Here is a 14,939-nt window from a genome sequence, read left to right on the forward strand (position 1 = left end):
TCTACAAAGCTATCTCTTTACACATGGAAATATCTACACCGCTATCTCTATAAACATGGAAATATCTACACCGCCATCTGTATGAACATGGAAATATCTGCACCGCCACCTGTATGAACATATAAATATCTCACCGCCATCTGTATAAAGAAGGAGATATCTACACCGCTATCTGTATAAACATGGAAATATCTACACCGATATCTGTATGAACATGGAAATATCTACACCGCTATCTGTATGAACATGGAAATATCTACACCGCTATCTGTATGCACATGGAAATATCTACACCTCTATCTGTATGAACATGGAAATATCTGCACCGCCATCTGTATGAACAAATAAACATCTACACCGCCGTCTGTATTAAGAAGGAGAAATCTACACCGCTATCTGTATAAACAAGGAAATATCTACACTGCTGTCTGTATAAACATGGAAATATCTACACCGCTATCTGTATGAACATGGAAATATCTACACCGCTACCTGTATAAACATGGAAATATCTACACCGCAATCTGTATAAACATGGAAATATCAACACCGCTACCTGTATAAATATGGAAATATCAGCACAGCTATCTGTATGAACATGGAAATATCTACACCGCTATCTCCTTGAACATGGAAATATCTACACCGCTATCTGTATGAACATGGAAATAGCTACACCGCTATCTTTATGAACATGGAAATATCTACACCACTATCTGTATGAACATGGAAATATCTACACCGCTATCTGTATGAACATGGATATATCTACACAGCCAACTGGATGAACATGGAAATAGCTACACCGCTATCTGTATGAACATGGAAATATCTACACCGCTATCTGTATGAACATGGATATATCTACACAGCCATCTGGATTAACATGGAAATATCTACACTGCTATCTGTGTAGACATGCATACATCTTCACCGATATCTGTATAAACATGGAAATATCTACACCGCTATCTGTTTGTACATGGAAATATATACAACGCTGTCTGCATGAAAATGGAAATATCTACACAGCTATCTGCATATACATGGAAATATCTACACAGCTATCTCTTTACACATGGAAAAAACTACACCGCTATCTGTATTAGCATGGAAATATCTACACCGCCATCTGTATTAACATGGGAATATCTGCACCGCCATCTGTATGAACATATAAATATCTACACTGCCATCTCTATTAAGATGGAGATATCTACACCGCTATCTGTATAAACATGGAAATATCTACACCGCTACCTGTATAAACATGGAAATATCAGCACCGCTATCTGTATGAACATGGAAATATCTACACCGCTATCTGTATGGACATGGAAATATCTACACCTCTATCTGTATGAACATGGAAATATCTTCACCGCCATCAGTATGAACATGGATATATCTACACAGCCATCTGGATGAACATGGAAATATCTACACCGCTATCTGTATGCACATGGAAATATCTACACCGATATCTGTATGAACATGGAAATATCTACACCGCTATCTGTATGAACTTGGAAATATCTACACTGCTATCTGTATGAACATGGAAATATCTTCACCGCCATCTGTATGAACATGGATATATCTACACAGCCATCTGGATGAACATGGAAATATCTACACCGCTATCTGTATGCACATGGAAATATCTACACCGATATCTGTATGAACATGGAAATATCTACACCGCTATCTGTATGAACTTGGAAATATCTACACTGCTATCTGTATGAACATGGAAATATCTTCACCGCCATCTGTATGAACATGGATATATCTACACAGCCATCTGGATGAACATGGAAATATCTACACCGCTATCTTTATGCACATGGAAATATCTACACCTCTATCTGTATGAACATGGAAATATCTGCACCGCCATCTGTATGAACATATAAACATCTACACCGCCGTCTGTATTAAGAAGGAGAAATCTACACCGCTATCTGTATAAACAAGGAAATAACTACACTGCTGTCTGTATAAACATGGAAATATCTACACCGCTATCTGTATGAACATGGATATATCTACACCGCTACCTGTATAAACATGGAAATATCTACACCGCTATCTGTATAAACATGGAAATATCAACACCGCTACCTGTATAAATATGGAAATATCAGCACAGCTATCTGTATGAACATGGAAATATCTACACCGCTATCTCCTTGAACATGGAAATATCTACACCGCTATCTGTATGAACATGGAAATAGCTACACCGCTATCTTTATGAACATGGAAATATCTACACCGCTATCTGTATGAACATGGAAATATCTACACCGCTATCTGTATGAACATGGATATATCTACACAGCCATCTGGATGAACATGGAAATAGCTACACCGCTATCTGTATGAACATGGAAATATCTACACCGCTATCTGTATGAACATGGATATATCTACACAGCCATCTGGATGAACATGGAAATATCTACACTGCTATCTGTGAAGACATGCATACATCTTCGCCGATATCTGTATAAACATGGAAATATCTACACCGCTATCTGTTCGTACATGGAAATATATACAACGCTATCTGCATGAAAATGGAAATATCTACACAGCTATCTGCATATACATGGAAATATCTACACAGCTATCTCTTTACACATGGAAAAAACTACACCGCTATCTGTATTAGCATGGAAATATCTACACCGCCATCTGTATTAACATGGGAATATCTGCACCGCCATCTGTATGAACATATAAATATCTACACTGCCATCTCTATTAAGATGGAGATATCTACACCGCTATCTGTATAAACATGGAAATATCTACACCGCTACCTGTATAAACATGGAAATATCAGCACCGCTATCTGTATGAACATGGAAATATCTATACCGCTATCTGTATGAACATGGAAATATCTACACCTCTATCTGTATGAACATGGAAATAACTACACCGCTATCTGTATGAACATGGAAATATCTACACCTCTATCTGTATGAACATGGAAATATCTGCACCGCCACCTGTATGAACATATAAACATCTACACCGGCGTCTGTAGTAAGAAGGAGAAATCTACACCGCTCTCAGTATAAACAAGGAAATATCTACACAGCTGTCTGTATAAACATGGAAATATCTACACCGCTATCTGTATGAACATGGAAATATCTACACCGCTACCTGTATAAACATGGAAATAACAGCACCGCTATCGGTATGAACATGGAAATATCTACAACGCTATGTGTAGGAACATGGAAATATCTACACCGCCATCTGTATGAACATGGAAATATCTTCACCGCCATCTGTATGAACATGGATATATCTACACAGCCATCTGTATAAACATGGAAATATCTACACCGCTATCTGTGTAAACATGCATACATCTTCACCGCTATCTGTATGAACGTGGAAATATCTTCACCGCCACCTGTATGAACGTGGAAATATCTACACCGCTAACTGTTTGAACAGGGAAATATATACACCGCTATCTGCATGAAAATGTAAATGTCTGCACAGCTATCTGCATATACATGGAAATATCTACACAGCTATCACTTTACACATGGAAATAACTACACCGCTATCTGTATGAACATGGAAATATCTACTCCGCCATCTGTATGAACATGGAAATATATGCACCGCCATCTGAATGAACATATAAATATCTACACCGCCATCTGTATTAAGATGGAGATATCTACACCGCTATCTCTATGAACATGGAAATATCTACACAGCCATCAGGATGAACATGGAAATATCTACACTGCTATCTGTATGAACATGGAAATACATACACCGTTATCTGTATGAACATGGAAATATCTACACCGCTATCTGCATGAACATGGAAATATCTACACCGCTATCTGTATGAACATGGAAATATCTTCAACGCCATCTGTATGAACATGGATATATCTACACAGCCATGTGGATGAACATGGAAATATCTACACCGCTATCTGTATGAACATGGAAATATCTACACCACTATCTGTATGAACATGGAAATATCTACACCGCTATCTGTAAGCACATGGAAATATCTACACCTCTATCTGTATGAACATGGAAATATCTGCACCGCCATCTGTATGAACATATAAACATCTACACCGCCGTCTGTATTAAGAAGGAGAAATCTACACCGCTATCTGTATAAACAAGGAAATATCTACACTGCTGTCTGTATAAACATGGAAATATCTACACCGCTATCTGTATGAACATGGAAATATCTACACCGCTACCTGTATAAACATGGAAATATCTACACTGCTATCTGTATAAACATGGAAATATCAACACCGCTACCTGTATAAATATGGAAATATCAGCACAGCTATCTGTATGAACATGGAAATATCTACACCGCTATCTCCTTGAACATGGAAATATCTACACCGCTATCTGTATGAACATGGAAATAGCTACACTGCTATCTTTATGAACATGGAAATATCTACACCACTATCTGTATGAACATGGAAATATCTACACCGCTATCTGTATGAACATGGATATATCTACACAGCCATCTGGATGAACATGGAAATAGCTACACCGCTATCTGTATGAACATGGAAATATCTACACCGCTATCTGTATGAACATGGATATATCTACACAGCCATCTGGATGAACATGGAAATATCTACACTGCTATCTGTGTAGACATGCATACATCTTCACCGATATCTGTATAAACATGGAAATATCTACACCGCTATCTGTTTGTACATGGAAATATATACAACGCTATCTGCATGAAAATGGAAATATCTACACAGCTATCTGCATATACATGGAAATATCTACACAGCTATCTCTTTACACATGGAAAAAACTACACCGCTATCTGTATTAGCATGGAAATATCTACACCGCCATCTGTATTAACATGGGAATATCTGCACCGCCATCTGTATGAACATATAAATATCTACACCGCCATCTCTATTAAGAAGGAGATATCTACACCGCTATCTGTATAAACATGGAAATATCTACACCGCTACCTGTATAAACATGGAAATATCAGCACCGCTATCTGTATGAACATGGAAATATCTACACCGCTATCTGTATGAACATGGAAATATCTACACCTCTATCTGTATGAACATGGAAATATCTACACCGCTATCTGTATGAACATGGAAATATCTACACCTCTATCTGTATGAACATGGAAATATCTGCACCGCCATCTGTATGAACATATAAACATCTACACCGGCGTCTGTATTAAGAAGGAGAAATCTACACCGCTCTCAGTATAAACAAGGAAATATCTACACTGCTGTCTGTATAAACATGGAAATATCTACACCGCTATCTGTATGAACATGGAAATATCTACACCGCTACCTGTATAAACATGGAAATAACAGCACCGCTATCGGTATGAAAATGGAAATATCTACACCGCTATGTGTAGGAACATGGAAATATCTACACCGCCATCTGTATGAACATGGAAATATCTTCACCGCCATCTGTATGAACATGGATATATCTACACAGCCATCTGTATGAACATGGAAATATCTAACCCGCTATCTGTATGAACATGGAAATATTTACACCGCTATCTGTATGAACATGGAAATATCTTCAACGCCATCTGTATGAAAATGGATATGTCTACACAGCCATCTGGATGAACATGGAAATATCTACGCCGCTATCTGTATGAACATGGAAATATCTACACCGCTATCTGTATGAACATGGATATATCTACACAGCCATCTGGATGAACATGGAAATAGCTACACCGCTATCTGTATGAACATGGAAATATCTACACCGCTATCTGTATGAACATGGATATATCTACACAGCCATCTGGATGAACATGGAAATATCTACACTGCTATCTGTGTAGACATGCATACATCTTCACCGATATCTGTATAAACAAGGAAATATCTACACCGCTATCTGTTTGTACATGGAAATATATACAACGCTATCTGCATGAAAATGGAAATATCTACACAGCTATCTGCATATACATGGAAATATCTACACAGCTATCTCTTTACACATGGAAAAAACTACACCGCTATCTGTATTAGCATGGAAATATCTACACCGCCATCTGTATTAACATGGGAATATCTGCACCGCCATCTGTATGAACATATAAATATCTACACCGCCATCTCTATTAAGAAGGAGATATCTACACCGCTATCTGTATAAACATGGAAATATCTACACCGCTACCTGTATAAACATGGAAATATCAGCACCGCTATCTGTATGAACATGGAAATATCTACACCGCTATCTGTATGAACATGGAAATATCTACACCTCTATCTGTATGAACATGGAAATATCTACACCGCTATCTGTATGAACATGGAAATATCTACACCTCTATCTGTATGAACATGGAAATATCTGCACCGCCATCTGTATGAACATATAAACATCTACACCGGCGTCTGTATTAAGAAGGAGAAATCTACACCGCTCTCAGTATAAACAAGGAAATATCTACACTGCTGTCTGTATAAACATGGAAATATCTACACCGCTATCTGTATGAACATGGAAATATCTACACCGCTACCTGTATAAACATGGAAATAACAGCACCGCTATCGGTATGAAAATGGAAATATCTACACCGCTATGTGTAGGAACATGGAAATATCTACACCGCCATCTGTATGAACATGGAAATATCTTCACCGCCATCTGTATGAACATGGATATATCTACACAGCCATCTGTATGAACATGGAAATATCTAACCCGCTATCTGTATGAACATGGAAATATTTACACCGCTATCTGTATGAACATGGAAATATCTTCAACGCCATCTGTATGAAAATGGATATGTCTACACAGCCATCTGGATGAACATGGAAATATCTACGCCGCTATCTGTATGAACATGGAAATATCTACACCGCTATCTGTATGAACATGGATATATCTACACAGCCATCTGTATGAACATGGAAATATCTACACCTCTATCTGTATGAACATGGAAATATTTACACCGCTATCTGTGTAAACATGCATACATCTTCACCGCTATCTGTATAAACATGGAAATATCTACACCGCAATCTGTATGAACATGGAAATATCTACACTGCTATCTATTTGAACATGGAAATATCTACACCGCTATCTGCATGAAAATGGAAATATCTACACAGATATCTGCATATACATGGAAATATCTACAAAGCTATCTCTTTACACATGGAAATATCTACACCGCTATCTCTATAAACATGGAAATATCTACACCGCCATCTGTATGAACATGGAAATATCTTCACCGCCATCTGTATGAACATGGATATATCTACACAGCCATCTGTATAAACATGGAAATATCTACACCGCTATCTGTATGAACATGGAAATATCTACACCGCTATCTGTGTAAACATGCATACATCTTCACCGCTATCTGTATGAACGTGGAAATATCTTCACCGCCATCTGTATGAACGTGGAAATATCTACACCGCTAACTGTTTGAACAGGGAAATATATACACCGCTATCTGCATGAAAATGGAAATGTCTGCACAGCTATCTGCATATACATGGAAATATCTACACAGCTATCACTTTACACATGGAAATAACTACACCGCTATCTGTATGAACATGGAAATATCTACTCCGCCATCTGTATGAACATGGAAATATATGCACCGCCATCTGAATGAACATATAAATATCTACACCGCCATTTGTATTAAGATGGAGATATCTACACCGCTATCTGTATGAACTTGGAAATATCTACACAGCCATCAGGATGAACATGGAAATATCTACACCGCTATCTGTATGAACATGGAAATACATACACCGCTATCTGTATGAACATGGAAATATCTACACCGCTATCTGTATGAACATGGAAATATCTACACCGCTATCTGTATGAACATGGAAATATCTTCAACGCCATCTGTATGAACATGGATATATCTACACAGCCATGTGGATGAACATGGAAATATCTACACCGCTATCTGTGTAAACATGCATACATCTTCACCGCTATCTGTATAAACATGGAAATATCTACACCGCTATCTTTATGTACATGGAAATATCTACACCGCTAACTGTTTGAACAGGGAGATACACACACCGCTATCTGCATGAAAACGGAAATATCCACACAGCTATCTGCTTATACATGGAAATATCTACACAGCTATCTCTTTACACATGGAAATAACTACACCGCTATCTGTATGAACATGGAAATATCTACACCGCCATCTGTATGAACATGGAAATATCTGCACAGCCATCTGTATGAACATTTAAATATCTACACCGCCATCTGTATTAAGATGGAGATATCTACACCACTATCTGCATAAACATGGAAATATCTACACCGCTATCTGTATAAACATGGAAATATCTACACCGCTATGAGTATAAACATGGAAATATCTACACTGCTATCTGTATAAACATGGAAATATCTACAACGATACCTGTATAAACGTGGAAATATCAGCACCGCTATCAGTAAGAACATGGAAGTTTCTACACCGCCATCTGTATGAACATGGAAATATCTTCACCGCCATCCGTATGAACATGGAAATAACTGCACCGCCATCTGTATGATCATATAGATATCTACACCGCCATCTGTATTAAGATGGAGATATCTACACCGCTATCTGTATAAACATGGAAATATCTACACCGCTATGTGTATAAACATGGAAATATCTACACCGCTACCTGGATCAACATGGAAGGATCAGCACCGCTATCGGTATGAACATGGCAATATCCACACGGCTATCTGTATGAACATGGAAATATCTACACCGCTATCTGTATGAACATGGAAATGTCTTCACCGCTATCTGTATGAACATGGATATATCTACACAGCCATCTGAATGAACATGGAAACATCTACACCGCTATCTGTATGAACATGGAAATATCTACACAGCCATCTGGATGAACATGGAAATATCTACACCGCTATCTGTATGAACATGGAAATACATACACCGCTATCTGTATGAACATGGAAATATCTACACCGCTATCTGTATGAACATGGAAATACCTACACCGCTATCTGTATGAACATGGAAATATCTACACCGCTATCTATATGAACTTGGAAATACCTTCACCGCAATCTGTATGAACATGGATATATCTACACAGCCATCTGGATGAACGTGGAAATATCTACACCGCTATCTGTGTAAACATGCATACAACTTCACCGCTATCTGTATAAACATGGAAATATCTACACCGCTATCTTTATGAACATGGAAATATCTACACCGCTAACTGTTTGAACAGGGAAATATATACACCGCAATCTGCATGAAAATGGAAATATCTACACCGCTATCTGTATGAAAATGGAAATACATACACCGCTATCTGTATGAACATGGAAATATCTACACCGCTATGTGTATAAACATGGAAATATCTACACCGCTATCTGTATAAACATGGAAATATCTACAACGCTACATGTATAAACATGGAAATATCAGCCCCGCTATCAGTATGAACATGGAAATATCTACACCGCCATTTGTATGAACATGGAAATATCTTCACCGCCATACGTATGAACATGGAAATATCTGCACCGCCATCTGTATGAACATATAAATATCTACACCGCCATCTGTATTATGATGGAGATATCTACACCGCTATCTGTATAAACATGGAAATATCTACACCGCTATCTGTATGAACATGAAAATTTCTACACCGCTATCTGCATGAAAATGGAAATATCTACACAACTATCTGCATATAAATGGAAATATCTACACAGCTATCTCTTTGCTCATGGAAATAACTACACCGCTATCTCTATAAACATGGAAATATCTACACCGCCATCTGCATGAACATGGAAATATCTACACCGCCATCTGTATTAAGAAGGAGATATCTACACCGCTATCAGTATAAACATGGAAATATCTACACAGCTATCTGCAAATACATGGAAATATCTATACAGCTATCTCTTTACACATGGAAATAACTACACCGCTATCTGTATGAACATGGAAATATCTACACCGCCATCTGTATGAACATGGAAATATCTGCACCGCCATCTCTATGAACATATAAATATCTACACTGCCATCTGTATTAAGAAGGAGATATCTACACCGCTATCTGTATAAACATGGAAATATCTACACTGCTATCTGTATAAACATGGAAATATCTACACCGCTATCTGTATAAACATGGAAATTTCTACACCGCTACCTGTATAAACATGGAAATATCAGCACCGCTATCGGTATGAACACGGAAATATCTACACCGCTATCTGTATGAACATGGAAATATCTACACCGCTATCTGTATGAACATGGAAATATCTTCACTGCCATCTGTATAAACATGGAAATATCTACACAGCCATCTGTATGAACATGGAAATATCTACACCGCTATCTGTATGAACATGGAAATATCTACCCCGCTGTCTATATGAACATGGAAATATCCACACCGCTATCTGTATGAACATGGAAATAGCTACACCGCTATCTGTATGAACATGGAAATATCTACACCACTATCTGTATGAACAAGGAAATATCTACACCGCTATCTGTTTGAACAGGGAAATATATACACCGCTATCTGCATGAAAATGGAAATATCTACACAGCTATCTGAATATACATGGGAATATCTACACAGCTATCTCTTTACACATGGAAATAACTACACCGCTATCTGTATGAACATGGAAATATCTACACCGCCATCTGTATGAACATGGAAATATCTGCACCGCCATCTGTATGAACATATAAATATCTACACCGCCATCTGCATTAAGAAGGAGATATCTACACCGATATCTGTATAAACATGGAAATATCTAGACTGCTATCTGTATAAACATGGAAATATCTACACCGCTATCTGTACAAACATGGAAATATCTACATCGCTACCTGTATAAACATGGAAATATCAGCACCGCTAACGGTCTGAACACAGAAATATCTCCACCGCTATCTGTATGAACATGGAAATATCTACACCACTCTCTGTATGAACATGGAAATATCTTCACTGCCATCTGTATGAACATGGATATATCTACAATGCCATCTGGATGAACATGGAAATATCTACACAGCTATCTGCATGAACATGGAAACATCTACACTGCTATCCTTGTAAACATGCATACATCTTCACCGCTATCTGTATAAACATGGAAATATGTACACCGCTATCTGTATGAACATGGAAATAGCTACACCGCTATCTGTATGAACATGGAAATATCTACACCACTATCTGTATGAACATGGAATTATCTACACCGCTATATGTATGAACATGGATATATCTACACAGCCATCTGGATGAACATGGAAATATCTACACCGCTATCTGTATGAACATGGAAATATCTACACCACTATCTGTATGAACATGGAAATATCTACACCGTTATCTGTTTGAACAGGGAAATATATACACCGCTATCTGCATGAAAATGGAAATATCTAAACAGCTATCTGCATATACATGGAAATATCTATACAGCTATCTCTTTACACATGGAAATTACTACACCGCTATCTGTATGAACATTGAAATATCTACACCGCCACCTGTCTGAACATGGAAATATCTGCACCGCCATCTCTATGAACATATAAATATCTACACTGCCCTCTGTATTAAGAAAGAGATATCTTCACCGCTATCTGTATAAACATGGAAATATCTACACTGCTATCTGTATAAACATGGAAATATCTACACCGCTATCTGTATAAACATGGAAATATCTACACCGCTACCTGTATAAACATGGAACTAACAGCACCGTTATCGGTATGAACACGGAAATATCTAAACCGCTATCTGTATGAACATGGAAATATCTACACCGCTATCTGTATGAACATGGAAATATCTTCACTGCCATCTGTATGAACATGGATATATCTACACAGCCATCTGGATGAACATGGAAATATCTACACCGCTATCGGTATGAACATGGAAATATCTACACAGCCATGTGGATGAACATGAAAATATATACACCGCTATATGTGTAAACATGCATACATCTTCACCGCTATCTGTATAAACATGGAAATATCTACACCGCTACCTGTATAAACATGGAAATATCAGCACCGCTATCTGTATGAACATGGAAATATCTACACCGCTATCTCTATGAACATGGAAATATCCACACCGCTATCTGTATGAACATGGAAATAGCTACACCGCTATCTGTATGAAAAAGGAAATATCTACACCACTATCTGTATGAACATGGAAATATCTACACCGCTATCTGTTTGAACAGGGAAATATATACACTGCTATCTGCATGAAAATGGAAATATCTACACAGCTATCTGCATATACATGGAAATATCTATACAGCTATCTCTTTACACATGGAAATAACTACACCGCTATCTGTATGAACATGGAAATATCTACACCGCAATCTGTATGAACATGGAAATATCTGCACCGCCATCTCTATGAACATATAAATATCTACACTGCCATCTGTATTAATAAGGAGATATCTACACCGCTATCTGTATAAACATGGAAATATCTACACTGCCATCTGTATAAACATGGAAATATCTACACCGCTATCTGTATAAACATGGAAATTTCTACACCGCTACCTGTATAAACATGGAAATATCAGCACCGCTATCGGTATGAACACGGAAATATCTACACCGCTATCTGTATGAACATGGAAATATCTACACCGCTATCTGTGTGAACATGGAAATATCTTCAGTGCCATCTGTGTGAACATGGATATATCTACACAGCCATCTGGATGAACATGGAAATATCTACACCGCTATCTGTATGAACATGGAAATATCTACACAGCCATCTGGATGAACATGAAAATATGTACACCGCTATATGTGTAAACATGCATACATCTTCACCGCTATCTGTATAAACATGGAAATATCTACACCGCTACCTGTATAAACATGGAAATATCAGCACCGCTATCTGCATGAACATGGAAACATCTACACTGCTATCCTTGAAAACATGCATACATCTTCACCGCTATCTGTATAAACATGGAAATATCTACACCGCTATCTGTATGAACATGGAAATAGCTACACCGCTATCTGTATGAACATGGAAATATCTACACCACTATCTGTATGAACATGGAATTATCTACACCGCTATCTGTATGAACATGGATATATCTACACAGACATCTGGATGAACATGGAAATATCTACACCGCTATCGGTATGAACATGGAAATATCTACACAGCCATCTGGATGAACATGAAAATATGTACACCGCTATATGTGTAAACATGCATACATCTTCACCGCTATCTGTATAAACATGGAAATATCTACACTGCTACCTGTATAAACATGGAAATATCAGCACCGCTATCTGTATGAACATGGAAATATCTACACAGCTATCTCTATGAACATGGAAATATCCACACCGCTATCTGTATGAACATGGAAATAGCTACACCGCTATCTGTATGAACATGGAAATATCTACACCACTCTCTGCATGAACATGGAAATATCTACACCGCTATCTGTTTGAACAGGGAAATATATACACCGCTATCTGCATGAAAATGGAAATATCTACACAGCTATCTGAATATACATGGGAAGATCTACACAGCTATCTCTTTACACATGGAAATTACTACACCGCTATCTGTATGAACATGGAAATATCTACACCGCCATCTGTATGAACATGGAAATATCTGCACCGCCATCTGTATGAACATATAAATATCTACACCGCCATCTGCATTAACAAGGAGATATCTACACTGATATCTGTATAAACATGGAAATATCTACACTGCTATCTGTATAAACATGGAAATATCTACACCGCTATCTGTACAAACATGGAAATATCTACATCGCTACCTGTATAAACATGGAAATATCAGCACCGCTATCGGTATGAACACGGAAATATCTCCACCGCTATCTGTATGAACATGGAAATATCTACACCGCTATCTGTATGAACATGGAAATATCTTCACTGCCATCTGTATGAACATGGATATATCTACAATGCCATCTGAATGAACATGGAAATATCTACACCGCTATCTGCATGAACATGGAAACATCTACACTGCTATCCTTGTAAACATGCATAAATCTTCACCGCTATCTGTATAAACATGGAAATATCTACACCGCTATCTGTATGAACATGGAAATATCTACACCGCTATCTGTTTGAACATGGAAATATCTACACCGCTATCTGCATGAAAATGGAAATATCTAGACAGCTATCTGCATACACATGGAAATATCTACAAAGCTATCTCTTTACACATGGAAATAACTACACCGCTATCTCTATAAACATGGAAATATCTACACGGCCATCTATATGAACATGGAAATATCTGCACCGCCATCTGTATGAACATATAAATATCTACACCGCCATCTGTATTAAGATGGAGATATCTACACCGCTATCTGTATAAACTTGGAAATATCTACACCGCTATCTGAATAAACATGGAAATATCTACATCAGTATCTGTATAAACATGGAAATATCTACACCGCTACCTGTAAAAACATGGAAATATCAGCACCGCTATCTGTATGAACATGGAAATAGCTACACCGCTATCTGTATGAACATGGAAATATCTACAGCACTATCTGTATGAACATGGAAATATCTACACCTCTATCTGTATGAACATGGAAATATCTACACCGCTATCTGTTTGAACAGGGAAATATATACAACGCTATCTGTATGAAAATGGAAATATCTACACAGCTATCTGCATATACATGGA

The sequence above is a fragment of the Gorilla gorilla genome, chromosome 15, assembly GCF_029281585.2.
Source record: "Gorilla gorilla gorilla isolate KB3781 chromosome 15, NHGRI_mGorGor1-v2.1_pri, whole genome shotgun sequence".
Classification (NCBI taxonomy): Eukaryota; Metazoa; Chordata; class Mammalia; order Primates; family Hominidae; genus Gorilla; species Gorilla gorilla.